At 43.1% G+C, this 20,238-nt stretch overlaps 1 protein-coding gene across 3 annotated transcripts in view; it reads right to left on the reverse strand.

Moving 5' to 3' along the window:
- LOC130521490 (protocadherin-15-like) overlaps positions 1–17,109 on the reverse strand; it is a 103,678-nt gene extending 86,569 nt beyond the window's left edge. For all 3 annotated transcript variants that reach the window (XM_057025103.1, XM_057025096.1, XM_057025088.1), the window contains exon 1: positions 16,716–17,109. The gene's annotated coding sequence lies outside the window, so the exon portion shown is untranslated. The remainder of the gene's footprint in view (positions 1–16,715) is intronic.
- Between the last annotated feature and the right edge of the window lie 3,129 nt (positions 17,110–20,238).

A 20,238-nucleotide genomic window follows, 5' to 3' on the forward strand; every position in this document is an offset into this window, starting at 1 on the left:
TTAAAAGATTCCCAAGGTGGAGTTGGCTTCAGACTCACACTCTCGCTGTTGTCATGAACGAAACACTGATTCTCAGCTGTCAATGTAGCATATAAGAAAAATATAAAATATAAATATAAAACCATCAGTTCAAATATTAAACCTTCTGCAATAAACATGAATAAACAGAACTTTCTTGTGCCCTCCAACTGGAGACAAGAAAATGGAATCGTGATATGCTGCCAAACCCCCGAGTTTATATCTGAAAGTCTTGTTTTACAACCAATAACTGGGTTTAGCATGTGCGGCTAACACAGGTGCTTCAGCATTTCTGTGACAATGGGCACTATGGTGGGGATAGGAAATAAAACCCAGAGGTCAGGAAAGGTTAGTAAGTTTGATAAGGACAAGTCAACTTGTATTGTAATATTATGTTGGTGGTCAAACAACTAAGCAAAGCATTTATGTGAATTTATATGGGTATGAAATATTTAGTAACCATAATATAACAAACAATCCAATCTTTATTGTTATGATGAAGGATCCCATTGGGTGTATGGGAAATATGCTGTTGACAAATACGTAGTGAGGCGTCATTTTACTGCAGCGCTAAGAGCTTAAAGACTCTAAGTTAAACACGCGCCAGCCAGGATCTTTACAATACAATACATTGATGATGATGATGATGATGATGATGATGATGATGATGATGATGATGATGTTATCCAGTTTGTAAGTGAAATTGGATTTGGAACTGAAAAAAATCTACGGCAACAATGTGTTTCCTCATATTAAACTTTTCATTTGACAGTCTGAGCATGAGCGTGCTGCCTACAGACGATTCGTCCAATTGTTAAACTATTCGTGTTTTCACAACCGGAACTGGACCAAACAACAATAAAAACAGACATGTGAAATGCATGTTTTTTTTTTTCCAAGGTTATTGGAAAATAGTCAATGACTGTAGATATCGAGCCACATTGGCCCTTAACAACAATGGTCCAGGAGTTTTTTAACTGCAGAGCAAACACTGAAAACCACCCGATGAAACTTGACCCTCGCCAAGGTCGCTCCCCCACTTCCTAGTGAACGTTTTGCTTTTGAGTGCCAGTGAGGCTACACCTATTTTGGCCCTCACAGGGTTTCTCATATCTAATAGCTCCACTTATTATCAGTGTCGTGGTGTCCAGCCTCACATAAATTAGCTTAAATTGGGATTATTCTGGGATAGAGGTGCACGTGTGAATGATGAAACACACCTGGAACTGGGGTAAATGACATTTACAGGCTTCACAGATTGCCCTATCTGTCTTCCAGCAGGGTTATTTGTGAACTGAGATGAAGTAAATGATGTGTCTGCTGGGCAGCCTCATTTGCATCTCTTTTATTCTTCAGTAAAGTTCACAGAACACCGGGACACCAGTATAGACCACGCTGTGAGTGAATGTAACCACAAAGAAGGCACATCTCCTCTATTGGAACTTAAAAAAAGTTCCATACCTCAGAGAGGGGAGGAAATACGCTCAACAGAGGCACTGAGGGGGCCCGAATTAGAGAAACACTGCAAAGCAATGCAAATAACAGCATAGAGGGCAGAAGACAGAAAAAGTGTCTATAATTGGAAGGAGGAACCGAGGATAAAGCCTGTGAACGCATCCCAAAGAGGCGCAGGTGGCCCTAAAATGTAAAGATGCTCCGCAGTTTCAACCTGCATGGGAGACAAAAAGGCCCCAGGTACGTAGGACAGGATCACAGGATGGAGGACAAAATTACAGCAGAGCGCACTCAGGGTGACAGTGTGATGCAAAGGAGACGAGGAGGACTGACTGTCGCCTCAGAAAGAGCCACACTTCTACAGAAGAGGAACAAAGGAAGGGATAAAAGCAGAACGCACAGAGGAAGGAAGCAGGAAGAGTTATTGATAGAGTCCTAATCCCTGTGCAGTAAAAATAGCACAATAACAACGCTAAAGAACAAAACGAAGCCCTGACCCAAGACAACAAGAGCGAGAGACGTTGACGTGCCGTTCCCTCCGCCTTTGACATCAGCTGCCTGTCATTTCACATGAACGATGACTCGCTGACGGAACTCTGCTGGCTGCATGCAGAAGAAGACAACAAATACAAGCCTCCTTCTTGTACTGTCACAGCTTCTGTGGCTTGTTCTGTCGTCTTGTTTGTGTCTGTATTTGTCATCTGGCATTTTTCCGAGCACCTCTGAACGAGTTCTGTCTTTTATTTTGGGCAGGTGGCTCTGCTCTGAAGGACTTGCTGTGCGCTGTGTACTGTCTTGCTGCAGAGCGTTTCACCAGGACAGACAGACGAGATTTCTCTACACGACCGCCTGTGATGGAGAGACACACCACCAAAACTTGTGTACATGAGAACCCCTCCGTCTCTGGACTAATGAACCAAAGACTCAGTGGGTCTCCTCCTTCATTTTTACCTTCATGTCCCCAAAACTACGATTTCCCACAGTTTCATCCAAACCCGCAGGTGTGAAGAAGAGAAAATGAGCCAGAGGCAGTGGAGGAGCCCCGACAGCAGCAGCAGCCACAGTCTGAAGAGCAGAGGGGGAGAACATGTGGACCTGTCCACGGAGGCTTTGGGCTAGTAAATGGGGACAAGAAAACAGGTGCAAGACCAACATGGACACATTAAAAGCTCACATGGGATCAGCTTCCCCTCAGAGGCTTCTCCCTGTTTTCATCCCTCTCTTCAAGTTATTTGTTCCAGTCGTGAGATTGGCCAAGATTTTGGTTGCATCATGTGGGACCTTCAGAATACTAGTGGAGTCTACTGGTTCCTGGTAAAAGAAGTCCATCATCCATCCATCCATCCATCCATCCATCCATCCATCCATCCATCCATCCATCCATCCATCCATCCATCCATCCATCCATCCATCCATCCATCCATCCATCCATCCATCCACCCATCCATCCATGTCTAACTTAACTAGGGAGACTGTGACAGTGCCACACTCACACTTACAAGCATAAACCAATATTCCAGTATTCATCATAGTTCACCCATAGTTTTTAATTGCCTGCTTGAAACCTTGTCAACGCAATGCGACTACATTCAAACGTGTAGGATGGATCTTTTCTAAGTAACAAAGATATTTGGGCATGAAACTTAATTGGATCGTGTTAGGATATCAGGACTTTATTTTTCTCATTGGTTTGAGTTTTTCCTTCCATTTTTACGCTAGGTTTTAATTTCATTTTGAAAAATAAATACGAAGGGAAACAGGAAGCCAGCTGAGCACAGCGAGTACACGGACAAGATTTGCCAGACCGATCGCTACAGTGGTCTGTCAGAAAGGATGCATGTCGCTGGGTTTGTGTTATCAACCGCTGCATTTGGAAACATTTGAAAATGCAAAGCTCAGTTTTCTGCTCCTGCCTTAAACAAGTATTTTAAACAGGTGCTTATCCTACTGATTACAGACCTAAACACACACACACACACACACACACACACACACACACACACACACACACACACACACACACACACACACCTAGGATCCAATAAGTTAATGGCAGTTCATGAGAAGGAACTGCCCTTTTCATTTTCAAGCCTCTGCTTTTAATGCCTCTTAAATGTCTTTCACCAAACAACAAAAAGGGTTCAAGCACAATAGTTTCGCCAAAGTGGCAAAAACACTGCGGAAAGTTGAACGCTGATTTTCTGGACCCTCCTGGTTTCTAAGGAAATTCTGAATATGTTAAATTTATTCAAAATTTAAACTCACTTGATTTGATGGGCATTCTAATTTGGATTTGGAAAAAGAAACAAACAAGCGTAGGATGTCATTGCCACCGTACTACATGCTCCACAAAGAAGATCTCAACAGGTTCTGCCATCACAAATGCATTATTAGAGGCTGCTTTCCTGATCTTTTGATGTCAGATGAGCCTCCTACTAAGCTTTATTCACTCTTTTCTTTTCCCTTTGACATCCAGAGTCATTTCTCTTGATTGTGTAGAGATGGGTCAACTAAAGCTGCTTTTGGAGATGCAGCAGACATATCAAGCTGCACCCGACTAGACCCTTTCTTTGATCTCCAATTTGCTACTCTTTCATGTGACATCATTAAGATCATATTTTTGTTCCATTAGTATTTCCAGTTCTCAGTTCCATCAGCTGGGTTTGAGTCCAGTCTCCCCATGAGGACGTGTGAAGAGAACGTGTGTGAAGAGAACACACTGCTCTAAAGTGGAATTTGTAAAGCTAGTTCATTTGTGACCTCCTACCGGCAGTTTCTCTCTCACCCTGAGCACTAGTTTCAAACCAGAGGGTATGAAAACGTATAGAAGACCGCAGAGAACTGATCTCTGATATGACTCATCTTAACCCATAAGTGTGTTTACAGCTTTAGTTAAACTCTACTAGGCGGCTAAAGGCCCCCTTGACTTTTCAACGGCGGCAGGAACACACAAGCACCACATCTATTAAACGGGGACACGTTGCAGTCACCTCAGGTGCCATCAAATTCACCTGTGCGATTTATCTGCGCTTGCCACCAAAGACCTTTTTATTCTCCCAATGAAATCGGATTATGATGACTTGGAAGATGTCACAAAGCAACATTTGGCTTCAGAATCGGTTTATAATTAGCTGTGCCATTCCAGGCGCAGAAAAAGAACAGAAGGTGGAAGTTACCTCAGTTTGACCTCTGACCTCGTCGCCTGCCTCTCAGGCTACAGCCGCATTGACTGAGAGAAGGTGAGTTTTATTTTCGCGATACAGTTTCACTTGATTTTATTGTGTGAAATGATGAAACTGTAACAGGATGCAGATGCAAACGCTAGGTTAAGCTCTGTGAACGTGCAGTCGTGTTTTGCTAAGTCGCACAGACACTTTTGTTGGCATTCTGCAGATGCACGTTCCGCTTGTGTGCTACAAGGAGCTGAGCTACATGTGCAAAGAAAGCTGTATGAGTTCAGAGCTCTTTTGTTGATTTGGTATGAGATATTTACATTATTTGTCATGTTGTATTCACACTTTATACGATACAGTTAAATGCAATTGCTGTATTTAGTATATAAGCAATTCCAAAGTTTCAATTATTCCAACAGTTTTATTTTAAGTATATCAGCCATGATATATCATGCATGGAGTATAGATGTTACATCAGTCTGCATCCACATGGATTCAACAAAGGAGCTGCTGAGCCACATGTGGAGAAGGTTTTATGTGTTCAGAGGTCTTTTGTTTGATGTGTACAGACGTCATCACCATCTGACATTAACAGTACGACCTCTTGTGACCTGGTTTCCATTATGTGCAGAAGCACAATAGCGTCAATGGATATGCAGCAGCCATTTAGGAATCACTGCAGGCAGTGCACACCCGTTAGAGTTTCTTAATAAATCTTTACTTGTAGGATGAGATGCACACCTTCAAGGGTTTAACGGTTGGCAGATCAAGCCTTGTATTTAAATATCAGTAATAATTGCAATGAGGGCAAATGCCACCTCAAAGCTGTGGATTTCTCGAGGATTGCTCGCTGCCCTTGCGTCTCCTCTTGGATGAGGTCAACAGTTTTACAGAACAATAGAATATATCCGTAGATATGAATCCATCCCAGCTTTTGATGGCAGAAACATGATGATTCGGAGGATTACTAGAGCTACTCACTGAGGAATCAACGATAAAGTCTTTTTTGGTGTCATCTGAAACAATGAGGTTTCAGGCAGCAGTTCAGATGGGCATATGCTATAATCTCATACGCTATAATCTCATACGCTATAATCTCATACGCTATAATCTCAAATCTCTCATAATCTCATGTAAAAGCTTCTACCAGGGACAAATACATGCAACACTATGGCTCACAGGTTCACCAAAACCCTCCACCAACACAACGCGGCACCTCAATGGTGAGCTAAAGTTAGTATTTACATTTAGCATCAGTTGGGTGGGTGAGCGACATGCTAGCTAACAGTAGCCACTGACAATGTGGCTGATTCCCAAACAAATTTGTGACTGTTCGATTTATGATGATCATTTATAAAGTAAAATGAACACATGGATGGATTCAGTCAGACCCACCTTAGGACCAGGAACACAGTTAAGCATTGATGACCAACTTCCTGTCCTCCATTAAGCCCAGTAAGACTCATTTCCTGTTCCTCACTGGAGCAGATCTCTGTGTGGGCACAGAGGGAGGTATTGACCAGAGGAGGGAGTGTTCGCTAAAGAGCATGGGCCCGCATGAGTGAGCACACGTGTGTTTTCACGGATGTTGTCTATTCACGCGCTGCCACCAATTTTAGGAAGTGAATAATGACACGTGGCCTGTGGTTAACGTGGTGTACGTAGGTGTTAACTGTGACAGATTGCTCTGCCACTGGTTACCACGGCTGATTGGTTTGACATCCCTGCCAGCCCACTCTTTTCAATTATCTAATGGAGCATTTGTATGGATAGTAATAAATCTTAGGTTTCATATCATACATGTCTGATTCCACCACTAATGTGGCGGCAACTCCAATTTCTTTTCTTTTTTTCGGGGGGTGAGGAATTAATCCTCTCCTTTCAGCTGCTACCCTCAGGGATCCTGTCTCCATCTGACCCCGTCCCTCTCACACCAGCTAGCATCGTGTCCTCTCTCACTACACCCATAAATCTCCTCTCTGGTGTTCTTCCAGGCCTCCTGTCTGGCCGTTTTATATGGAGCTAAAGTCATGCCAAACTTAACAAATAAACTCGGCGTGTTTTACATATGCCCCCATGATTCACAAATAGCCACAGTGAGGTCAGTACAAATCAAAAACAGCATCAACAAACAAACGCAATTGGCTTTGCAAATGCAGTACAGTCCTATTAAACAGATATATAGCTCTAATAAATCAGGGTTGAGAAACAATGAAATATACAAAATAAAAAATAGGTTATACAAGTAAATTAATGTATATCTGACGTCGCCAGCAGCACTAAATGATCGAAAAGAAGAATCAGCTCCTTCTTCCTCCATATCGAAGAGGTCAGACTCAGAGTCACTCTCTGCGTCCTCATCTCCCAGCTTGCCTCGATGTAAGACCTAGAACATTGGACTTACTGGGGATTTGGTGTCCATCACGTGGAAGCTTGCGTCTGATGGACATCGGGTCTGGAGCTGGCTGCTGCTACGCAGGAATTCTGACCGTCAGCTACAGCTGCTCTGAACCTCTGATCTAAAGGTTTCACTGGCACTGAAGCACAGTGGGGACATGATTGTGGGTCAGACGGAGAAGCCTGAGAATGTTTAGGGCCCATACATGCAATGCACAGGATCCTTCCAGAGATTGGCATGCCATATGATGGGATGTGGGCAGGACGCAGCCTTCATCTCCACAGTTGTGGGCTTGGCCAGGGACTGGCCAGTAACAACGCGTTAACGCGTTTAGCCTTTAACCACACTACCGCTAGCAGTGAGGCTTAAACCAAATTTAGTATTCTGACAGATCGTTTGTGGTGTTTTGGATTTGCAAACCTCACTGGGGTTATTTGTCAATCATGGGGGATTTGCTACACACGTTAAATTTGATTGTTACATTTTGGCATGAATTTAGCTCCATAGTTCCAACATCAGCATTCATCCTGTGAGCAAGGCCATATGTGGGATCCCACACCCACACAGCAACAAGACACATGTGTTATATGACAGCCTTGTATGCTTTAAACATACTAAGACATGAAGAACAAAGGGAACAGGATGCATATCCACCAGAATGCTGAGAAAACAGTAGAAAATAAACTATTCAAGGCCTCCAAAAGATGTATAAAAGCAACACCCATAAGAGGATTCTGACATTTGATCAATCATTGCAACAGGCATTTTCAAAAAGATCTTTGAAGTTTCAAGCAAATATCAGGAAAGATCATCTGGTCGCCCAAAATAGACACCTGAATGTCACATAGAACAGATTCAACACAAAGTCCAACATTTAGTTTAATTTAAATCCGACATCTGATTTCGGTCGGATATTTTGGAGAAGGCGGCTGATATTTTCACACCACAGCTCTCCTGCTCGGACTTGGAGAAAGCCCAAAGGCTCCCAGAGAGGGGTGCATTTGTCAGACTGGGTGTGACTTGTAGTTGCTTTAACGTGTGATGGAGGGAACTGTCTCTGTCATCTGTTGGAGGGGACCTGTCCAATGTTCCCTCTAAGCTGAGCAACTGCGCAATTGCACACTGGTTGCACACTCTCAGCGCACAAGAAAGCCTATCCAGTGAACGCACTGCAAATGAATTAGATATATAACTTTTTTTCTGTATCATTTTGCTGTGTAATTCAGTGAGTGACAGGTGACAGGTGTCCAGCCAATCATACGATACGATGCAATTACGCTACGCAGCCAATCACGGCATTGACAGTACTTGCGCATGTACAGTGCGGCAGAGTTAAGTGACGCTAATGCTAACCCCTTATCATGGTGAAACGAGCGGGCAGTGAATGTGATACGTCGACTCCCCAAACCAAAGTAAAAAAGAACTGCGGTTCTTTTAAGTTGGAATGGCTGTCGGAGTATGTGCAAATAGAAGAACAGGCAGTGAAACTGGGTGAGATATTTTCTTTTTCGAGTGAGAAAGGTCTGCTCTGCAAAACATGCAGCGAAGCTAAAGTTGTAAGCGAGTTTTCCGATGGAAAAATATGGACAAAATGGAAGCTGGACTACCTCAAGCGACACATTCAGCAGAAAAGTCATTTGAATGCTGTTGGAATTTTACAAAGACTCAAAATGGGGAAAGGGATTGGTACATTATTGCATTATTTAAGTGGGCCAAATGAGTTATATTAAAAGTAAACTAATGGAAATTGCAGTTGTAATTTGATTCTTTTAATGAGCCATGAAACTTTCTATGATCCCAGGTGTGATACTGGTGTGTGGCCACAGCGAGCACTTCTGATGCTCACAGTGGTCCTCAGTGTGCTCAGGAAGGTTGTCTGTATGCCCAGACATATGAAAAATTAGAGGGAACATTGGACCTGTTCCAAATGTGTAGTGATCCCCGACAGACACTGGAAATCACCGAAGTCGTAGTGGTGATTCACACACATATCCACACATTAAACACCATTATCCACAAATATTAAGAGTTAAACAATCTTCTATGAGGTGATATGTACATCAGACTTGACACACAAAACCCACAATGGTATTGCTACTATCAGCTAATGCCATTACAACATATAGCAACAAAATCTCAAAGACATACTATTAGCAAATGCAAATATAAAGTATTTAGATTATAACTTATTTTGCAAACACAAAATATTTGCACTAAAAATAATACAAAACTGCAGTTCAACCAACATGTGCCATCATTTTGGACGATCTTACAGACTCATTGAAAGGGCTTTGATTTAGTTGTGAGGACCGACAGCTGTATGTTAGCATAGCTGAATCTTTAATCAAATTCTAAAATTTGATTCTCTTCTGTCTACGACTGCAGCCTTTGGTTTCTTTTCTTGGCACCTTATTTTAACACACTCCTCCTCACAGGTAATGAGAATCTTTGCTGTTACAGCTTTAGCCACAACCAGCCGTGTTCACACCAAGACAATTTAGGTCCGACATGCTAGCCTGGAACCGGCACACAGCTGACAGCACCGCTCAAATGGCGTCACATGACCTTGGCAGCAAGCCTGTTGCATGCAAATGGCAAAATGCTCCTCTTTAAAATGCCAACTGTTGTTTGAAAAACTCGCCAAGAATGTAGTTAGTAGGTCCCCGAATGATTTATCTGGATTTATTTTCCCAAGTTAAACATCAAGATTGTGCCACTTTCTGTTAAAAGTGGGATAAAGCCTATTAAATTAGTTAGTTTGTGTGTAGTTCATTTAAATTCTCAGCGTCAGTGGGGTTTTTTAGCCATGACCTCAAAATTAAGGTGAATTTTGCTTCTTCCAAACACTTTGAAACTGACAGCTGGCTTTAATATTAATAAGAGTGTTGAGAATGAAGAATGGGAAGAGAGAAAAGAAGGTGGAATAATTCATGTGGGAGTGAAAAATCATTTGTCAAACAGTTGTTGGCGAGCGGAGTAGATGGAGGAAAGGACGATGATCATTATGAAGTCAGCTTTATTTTCAACTTCATTCCAGTCCAGTGACTGACTAAAGCAGAGGAGACGTTTAGACATAGTATTTCAGAAACGGCACATACTCAGATGCTCTTTCGTGATTTTGTCCAAGTCAATTTGAGATATTATGAAGATCTTGAAGATCTTTGGATCCAGTTTAGTTCAAACAGAGTAAGAAAGATGATGTAGGTCGTTAAAAAACAAAGCTAGAAGTTTACTGGCTACACGGTCTGTAAAATATCTGCTGCATCTCTTAATTTAATTTAATTTAATTTAATTTAATTTATTTAATTTAATTTAATTAATTTAATTTAATTTAATTTAATTTAATTTAATTTAATTTAATATTCTGTGTTATTTTGTTAACACAACGTGATATTGTCATGTCATATCACCCATATTGATTATTTCAAAATCAGCTGACACATTCAGGTATGTTGACTGTCCAAATGCTGTGAAATCTCATCACTTCCTTTAAACCACAATGGTGGAAATGGGCTTCGGAGCAGAACCACAGGCCAGTCCAGCCTGATATAAATCCATTAGCGCTTTATATTCTGAATCCTGTGGGGCTTTAGTCAACCGCTAGGTTTATCCGGCTCTGACTCCGTCCCAGACACCTGTTTCTGGGCCTCCTCGCTCCGACGTGCTCACGTGACGTTCAGCAGATGGATGTTGACATCACGCTGTGGCTGAAACGCACTTTTAGGGGTTTTTGAATGGAAAAGGTGAAAACTGTCTTTTTTATCTGACATTCAGTTGCCTTAAACACATTTGTGTGTGAGGGAGGGGTAAGTCTCATCATCGGGCTCTAAGCTTTATCTTTCCCTGAAGGTTCAGTGACCCAAGAAAGCCCTCCCCGCCCATGTGTGCATGATATCCTCAGTTTTAACACCTGCAAATGCCAGACCGCTGTCCTGTCAGGTATTAGCACAGCATCTGTGTCACTGTGGGGATAAAACACACAGGAGGACTTTCTCTTCACCAGCATTTTCCTTTATTAGGTCAGAAGAAGATTTTCACCTGGTTTATAATGTGTTATATCACTTCAGTGCTCCTGCATTAAAGTTTTCAGAACCAAACTAATTTCTAACAGCACCAGCTTATCTTGTCATTATTTTATGCTGAGCTGTGTGCGGCTTCCCACACTGTAGACAAGAACCACCATCGGGCTGTCTGATAGGTCTGTTTTAGAGCAGCTCCTATTTGTTCGGTTCATTTTTTACCTCACAGCATAGATTCCCATTTTCCACTTGTGTGCATTTAATAATAAACCCACTGAGTTCAGTTTCACATCAGCGTCTAAGGTCACAGTTCAAAGCATTGATAATCAACAAAGATATGAAATGACCAGACAGATCTGACTTTTTATTGGTGATAAAGGCCAGCTGGGGGATTTATGCAAGACTATTTTTTATGCAAGACTATTTTCTGCTGCACAACAGACACCAACAGACACTAAATGATCTCCTCCCATGGTGAACTCAGTCGGCTGTGATCAGCAGCCGTGAACCCTACACCTGCGGATCATGTATATTTAACCTCAGCATTCAGTGTGGTGCGGCCCTCATTTAGAATCCAAGAGGTGGAATTTAACGAGAGCAAAATTACAGCAAAACAGAAAATAAAGCAAAATCACTCAAATCAAGAGCTGAAAATGTAAAGAAATAAAATTGGTGCAATTCCTACAGGATTGTCCTCTAAAATAAAACCCAACTGCACCTCAATCAGGACATAATTAGAACGTAATACATGGACGTGTTTCAGAAACCTTTGAGAGCAGGAGCCCTCATCATGAACTGGCAGCAAGTGGAGGGGAAAATTGGCTTCTGAAATAGACCACAGACGGACTTTTTACTTCATTTTCTATATCTAAATTATATATTTTTTCCAAATGATTTGACAAGAGCAATTGTCAAATCAGAGAGCAATTGTGTAGTTGTAGGTGTGTTTGAAGATTCGACTGATAGATTTAACTGAGAATTGGGTTTAGATCAGGGTGAGAGTTGAGGTGTGATCTTAGGGGTGAAGGCTGGGGTTAAAGTGATGCTCTGAGAGGTGCATTATATCACCGAGGGTCCTCACAAGCATAGACATAAACTAAAGTGTTCTAAATGTTGTTGACATCTCGGTCAACACGGAGTGTTTCACCAGGAAATGACAGTTTTGATTTGGTGCTTGAACATTTGCAATAATTTAAAAAACAACAACAACAAACAAGTAAGTGAAACCAGTAAATTGCTACTTGAAAGTCAGAGATTTGCAAACTTTGAAAAAGTTAGCAAATCTTTGAGCGTGAGACTATTTTACCGCCTCTAGTGAACTGGTTTGAACTTTTCTGGAACAAACTGTAGCCGAGAAATATTTATCAGACGGGATTGTTGAGTGTGAGGGATGGAGGAATGAAAAAAATAACAGGAAGCAGAGAGGGTGGATGAGTAAGGAGAGTGATGTTGGAATCAGTCTGATGCCAAGAGCTGAGCGCTGACCCTGATTAAATGCCTCCCTCGACTCACTGGGACCACTGATAAGACCAGTCCGCTCTGGGCAGTGGGTGCCTTATATGTGAGAGTGTGTCCTGAAGAGGAGATAAGGTAGGTCTGAACATGTGTGTGTGTGTGTGTGTGTGTGTGTGTGTGTGTGTGTGTGTGTGTGTGAGACAACATCAATTCTCCTGTGTAAACATGCTGACCTGGCACAACACCCGAAGACTCTTTGAAGTTGGCAGTAATAGTTGCTGTAATCCTCCCCAACACAGACATACACACACACACACACACACACACACACACACACACACACTTACACTCCTCGACACAGTGAACCAGCGGTGAGACTTAAACCTGGCAACCTCCTGCGGTTTAGCAGTGGCCAATAACACACGGCGCACAGGTGCGCGCTCACACACACGCACACACACACACACACACACACACACACACACACACACACAAACAATAGCCTCCTCTGTATATTGCATAGAGCTCAAACAAATTCTCAAAGCAAATTTTAGCAAGCGAGTGTATTGTGGTTGAAATTGTCAAAGCTAAGATCCCATGATGCTGGTGAAATGTGGGCGGGTCTTCATAATGAAGCGTGAAACTGTTGTGACCCCGTTACCATGTAAACACAACTCTTTGTTTTGGATCTGTGATCAATGTTTTCTTGCGGTTTTTCTCATCAGTCTTCTGAGAAATGACAAATCATCACAATAAATAAATTATGAGTTTTTGTACTGAATGTTTTTTCAGGAAGGTTTTGTAAAACAATAATAACTTCTTCTTTTTTTTACTTTGGTAGCAAACTTTCGCAGATCCGACATTAAAAATTCTGGGTCATTTCCAGTCAACAACTTTTGTCCAGTTTTTCCTATTTTTCTTGTTTTCAAGTTGGTAAAATTGTTGCAATATGTAAATTTGTTTAATCATTTATTTAACCATTGTATAATTTTTTTTTTACTGTAAATGCAAATGTGACTTGGTTTTGTAATTTTGTTATGTAAAATGTAAATAAATAAAGATAATACATTTCTTTCAACATTAGTAATGAATAATGATATTTTGTATTGCACTTCTCAGCCACCATATTAGCATAAGAAATCTGCATACAAACACCCACTATCACGAGTTCTCGGTATCAGAAGTAATGGAGTAGTACTAGTAATCAATACTTTGATGCTCAACAACCACGTCTGCTTCCAGAATGGTGACATAAAATGCCACCGCCTTAGGTGGCTTCAAGGCAGGTGAAAGCCATCTACTCCATTACCCCACCGCCCGCTGGTTATGTCCCACTTTCCTTGTTGCAGCCACATTAAAGAGAGCGGTGGCACGCCAGCGGCTGGCCGTGCATCATTACCCAAAGATGTCAAAACATAGGGGAGAGTCCACCCTGGAGATTGAGAGTTCAGGCGCCAAACACCACGCCGCTTTAAAAGACGGCTCACTGACTAATTCTTTTTTATTTGGGTCCAAGACTGAAAAGGTTCTGGAGCCCCTGATCAGACAGAAAGCTGCTTAGGGTATTAAAGTTGGGCGAGGGGAGTTCCTAGTTCCTCAGAACCTTTACCACACAGGATTAAAAGTAAGTTTATCTAATCCCACCCTGGGACTCAAACACCAACAAGCCACCACAAACAACCAAAGAAAAGAAATAATTTGACCCAGTTTCAGAAACTATAACGCTGGAATTGGATAATGAGTGCTGCTGAGACAATGATGATTGAATTTGTAAATTATCCTAAAACTATTTCCTCCACATGCCACCATTTCCCTCCATCGTTTCTTCCATCCTTAATTAACTGTGTACACAGTGGTCCTCACAGAGAGAAATTCGGTTCAAAATTAAATAAGTTAGGCGGCTCTTGCTAATTTGTCTCTTTGTTTTTTGTTGCCTGGGTTGCCAGATATGCAAATTCCAGGAAGTGTTTTGGCCAGCAGGCAGATAATCTTGTTACGAACAATTAACTGGGATGTATTGTTGAAATTAAACCCAATCCCTCACACTGGAGAGTTCAATACAACAGGCATCAAACAAAAACAGTCATGGAGGACCTCAACCCCCGCGTTGAAGACATCCAGATCCTTTATTATGAATCGAACACTCACAAAAGAGAACATATACAACATAAAGTCTTTCATCATCACAGACAATGTCATCATAGATTGTCTGATTTAGTCAAGTATTGTTTGAAGGCACATTGAGAGCAGCAGGCTGTGGCTGTGGAGCCTGGAGCTCTTCAGGAACATGTGAAGAGGTTGGAAAGCAACATTGTGGTGATTTGGTGTCACCGCCAAGAACATCACCAAAGTGGCCTTGATGGTAACGCACCAGAACGCACGTGACATCAATCGTTTGTTTGTGGCAGCAGAGGCGGAGGCCTCCTGGACTCAGCTGATGCTGTGGATTCAACCACCAACCTGTCAACCTGCTGCTGTCGAATCAAACATAAGATCCGCTGTACTGGAGCCACGAGAGGAAGGTGTGGGGTGTAGGCCATCAAAAACAAAGAAAGAATAGTCATATACAATTTTACAGTATTCTCCCCGGATGTCAGATTCTACTCCGTGCTCTATTTTTCACACACAGACTCTGAAATTTGATGTTTTATGGGATATCAAGATTAAAAATCTGTGTTCTTTGGGTGAAAACCAGTTTATCCAGCCTGTCAGCGCTTCATGTCTGTCTTTAAAAGGATTGTGTTATTCTTGCACTTGAACTGAATTATATAAGCTTGTCAAAGATAATAGAAACAAATATAAAACATTTACAGCATTAAACACCACATTACTGAGACGTCCCAGGAGGGATGACGCCGTGCTGTGGGACCTTGGTCTTTCTGTGTTGGATCACAAAATAGTGTTGAGCTGAACCGAGAACGAAAGAGAACTAAACACACCGATTCCATGATTTCATGAACTTTCTGCCATTACGGTTAATCACCACACAGTCAGTTTTAATGATTTGAATAGTTCTTAAATCATTGTTGAATTGTTTAGCCTTTTTTTAAGAAAATTGGGGGTGGGGAAAGGAAGTTTCTTGAAGAAACAAATAAGTCATTTACAGACGTTCACAGACATTGTGCCATTCAAAAGGTGGGGATTTAGCAGCACTTAAATCCTGCTGCTTTCTCATCCAGCATGACTAACAGGATTCGACATGGTGAGGAGAGAACAGGGCCCAGGTTCGCCAAACACATTCTGTCTGTCTGACTCCTCCCACACACAGGCGGCCGCACGCACACAGACACACACATACACACAGGCACGCGCGCATAGACACACGCACGCATGCCCGCACCTACACAGACATGTGTGCACACACACACACACACACACTTAGAAATAAGTCAATTTCACTGAATTCCACTGAGAATTTCCTCTATGGCTTCAACCTAGAACACCACAAAAATCACTCAGCTGTTGTAGAAGCATCACATAGAACAACATTTGTTCTTTTCATTCTATTACACACACACGCACACACACACACAGGCGCGTTTTGCGACCTCTGACTTTCTCCCCTCTGTCCTGAGGAGGCGACAGCTTGCACTAATTCGGGGTAATCGGATGACTGTTTTAATAATCCGAGACGGACAGGTTGCTGCGGTTGGTGAGGTAACCTTTTTGACGGTACCACTGTCCTGACACACACGCACGCTCGCACACACGCACGCGCGTGGTCACAGAACACCTCCCATTAGAGTGAACAGCTTGCCAGCGACTTGTTGAAGCCGCACTGAGAGATCGATTACTGAGGACTTTGCAGGAGCAACAAGCTGCTGCTCAGCACCAGACCTGATCTTAATCGATAGACACATTTTCCAAACTTGTACAGGCGACAGCGCTGCTCAATGAGAGCTGGCAGTTTCAAGTAACGTGCCTGGCTCTTTTTCACTTTCAGCACCGCGGACAGCACCCCCCCCCCCCCCCCCCCCCCCCCCCTTCCGACGCCCGCGCTGTCCGGAAACCTTGAGAGTTTCTCGGCGTCGCTTACTCGCTTCGCTCCGCTGGAAAACACAGCAAACTTCATTTGTATGTGGAGCCCAGCTCCCAAGTCTCCAGCGGAATCAGATCAATAATGTGGCTTTTTGGCAACTCCGCGCACATGCGTCACAGAAGTGAAAAGGCACTTTACAGACGCGTAATCGGACTTACCGCGTTATCCTCGTTGAAGCCATATGTTGAGCAGACCAGGCTCCCTCCCAAACTGTTGCCCGCGGAAGGAAAATCCAGGAAATACCATCCACACAACTCAGCTGCCGGCACTTTTTTAAGCAGGGCGGGTGGGGTGCAGGGGGAGGAAGGAATACGCCGCCATGCGCGCCTCGAAAGGCAGAGTCCAAATGGGGGTGTTGTACCCCCCCTGCCACAAAACTACTGAAAAGGTAGTCTCCCTCTCCTGGAGTCCGCTCTCAAGCTTCAAGTCTGGGATGCGCACTGCGAGCTCCGCAGGGCAGACGCGGGGTAACAGAAGAGCTCTGCTCGTGTTCCCCGCTGCTTTCCCAAGCAGAGAGAGGAGAGGGGGAGAGAGAGAGAGAGAAAGAAAGCCAGAGAGAGAGAGAGGGAGTCAGAGAGAGGGGGTAGGTAACGCGACATCAGCTGGAGGGAGGGAGAGAGAGAGCGCAGCGGCGAGCAAAGATTGACTCTAGGTGGTGCTAAAGCACCTGCCCTTTGCCCTCTGGACCAAGGAAGTGCCCTTTTGAAAGGTTGTCGTTTCTCTTTTTTTTTTTTACAGTCTACACATATGTGTCCCATGTTGATATGAACATCGATCAGTCATTGGTTAAAAGCCCCACCACACACAGGGACACACGCACACACACGAGGCGCATTGCAGCAGCAGCGATGCACAGCTGCAGCCATCCTCCCCTGCCCCACCAGCCAGGTACCAGGTAAATGAATCGAGTGCATTGTTTGCCTCCTAAGCCTTGGTTGCCAAGCTGTAACTTGCATTTATTCATCTCATACTGCAGCAAACAGCTGAGCCTAAGCTAGGTGACTGTCCGCCTGCTTAAGAAGCGCTGCCAAAATCAAAACAGGTATAATACGATAGCCGCTACAGACCCAGTGAAGGAAAAGGCAGGGGGAGGAAGGTTTACATTCAACTAGATAATTAACCCTTGCAGTAATTTATTTGCTGAATGACGATGGAAGAAATGTGTCATTCATATGGAGGGTCTCTTTCTTTTGCTTATTGCAGCAAAGGAGAGGATAAGAAAGGAAAAAGAAAGGGAGCCTCTCCAGGATGATCACAGCCGTAGTCAAATCAAAGGATCGAGTAATTTTGTTAACAATTTATTCAACATTTGCCTGAAATATTTTTTAAATCAATAAGCAACCTGCAGTTCTATACACTGCACAATGTGCCCTGAGTTTTTACTGAGCACCCCCCCCCCCCCCCCCCCCCCCCCCACAAAATGCCTGTGGACGCCACTGACAGAGAGGGAGGGAAGGAGGCAGAAGGGGGTGTTTTGAAAAGTAGAAAAAGTAGATGCGCGCTTACCGCAGGCGGCAATGATCCACCACCATCGGAACCTAATTATATCGGTAGCAAAAAGCGCATGGATGGATTAGAGGCTGATGGCTCTGCTCGGTTCTGCTTTGCTCTGGTCTGTGCCCCCCATGGCAGGAGAGGAAGCTCACATCAAACCCACGCTCAAAGTTCTGTCCCAGAAATAAAGAGCTCACTCAAACTCACTCACTCCCAAGGATCAAAAGTGGCCTGATTACCTTGAGAAATGTTTGATAATTAGAACAGAAGTGTGTTTTCAACAGGATACGATCGCTCCTCTTCTCAGTCAGGAGATCTGACTTTTTTCTCCTGAAAGATCCACTGGAAATGTTGTATTGCAAAACCGATTAAACTGTGTCATGTTTTCATGCAGGGGTGTGTGTCATCGTTGCATCATCCAAATATTATTCATTTCCCTGAATCAAACGGGAATAAAGTCAAATTAAAGTGACATACTGAAAAAAATAAAAGTCACAGTTTATGTAAATTAAATAAAAATTAAATCCAGCAGAAATTGTGAATGTTAAAGAGAAATATTCAGGGTGTGGGAAAAGCTACCCTGAGGATCTCTTAGTACCTTGTTTATTATGGAGAGTTGGATGCTAAATGAAGTCAGATTGTGAGGGAGCTAATGAGAAATTACCCTACTTCTCACTTTAATCAATAGCTCAGCAAACAGTTTTCTAATTGGGCAGCAAGTTTCCCCCATTAGTTTCAAGTCTTTTCTATTTCCAGTCCATGATAGTGTTCTGGGGTCCAGCCTGGGGTGAACCAGATAATAAAGAAGGCTGACAGTTAAGCAGGGAAGAGTCACAATTACAGCAAGATGCTCGACTGGAAATGAGGCTTCTGGAGCAGCCTGTGTTCATCAGAGCCTGCTGATGAGAGGCCGGCCGTGATGAGACAAACTGTTCCAAATCCAACATGGATGACAAATGGAATCCAGGACTCAAGGTTCTGGAAGGTTGACTAGCAGACTCACACCGAGGATCTGAGCCTGGAACAGGATTTTTTTAATTTGCTGTATCGTTACTGACACAGTATTCTCGTCTCCATTTGGCTCAGTGCTTTAGACGATGTCTCGAAGTAGCAGTTTGAGTATAAAAATGCAATATAACATATGTTTTAAGAATGAATGTGACATAACATCTGAAAAGTAAAAAACCACGATACCTGAACTGTCTTAAAATCCATTCATAACTTATAGAGTAATTGTGCTACCAGATGCCGGCGGTCACATAACCACTTTAGTGGAGGTAATTACTGGCAGCTGCGACAATAAAGCTACTGACAGTGACAGTAATAATGTTACTGTCAGTTACGATGGTATTACCGACAGCTACAGCAATAATTTTACTGACAGGTACCACTAGAAAAAAACACAGAGAGAGCACAACCCTCCATCAAACAGCTACCTATTAGGACTTAGAGCCATATTATAGCATATAGGCTGTAGCAATAAGTATACATTACATTAGCTTTATATGGAAGATCAAAGGTCAAAGTCCCTCCAGAATCCAAAACATGACCAAAATATAATGAGCTCTTCCTTATCTAATTTTCAACATTTCTTGGAAATTGTCAGGAAGCTGCCTTCGGAGCTGCATGATGACCTTCAGCCCCGCTTACCCGCTGTATAAATAGTGTATTTTTGTATGTGTTTCTGTGCCCGTCCTCTCCTCTCCTCTCCTCTCCTCTCCTCTCCTCTCCTCTCCTCTCCTCTCCTCTCCTCTCTCTCTACCCACCCCCCATCAGCAGGGGGGTCCCCCCACATGAGCCTGGTCCTGCTCAAGGTTTCTTCCTGTTAAAGGGGAGTTTTTCCTTGCCACTGTTGCTTGTCTGGGGTCAGGCCCTGGGATTCTGGAAAGCGCCGTGAAATAATTTTGATTGTATAAGAAGCTATATAGATAAAGATTGATTAATTGATTGATTGAAGACCATCGCTGGCCGTCACGTCCCCTTGGCAGAGGTGTAAGATTACGGGCAACTACAACGTTAGCGACAGCAACAGTAGCAATATTGCCGTTAGCTGCAGCAATAATGTTGCTGACAGCTCCATCACCAGTGCTTGGACTCGGATGTTTCCTCCTACTGTTTTTGTAGCCGATTGCAGCGACTGTATTTGGCACTTCGCTGCTTCCTGTTATCTCCCAGTAGGAAGTTGAA

Source organism: Takifugu flavidus, chromosome 1, assembly GCF_003711565.1.
Source record: "Takifugu flavidus isolate HTHZ2018 chromosome 1, ASM371156v2, whole genome shotgun sequence".
NCBI lineage: Eukaryota > Metazoa > Chordata > Actinopteri > Tetraodontiformes > Tetraodontidae > Takifugu > Takifugu flavidus.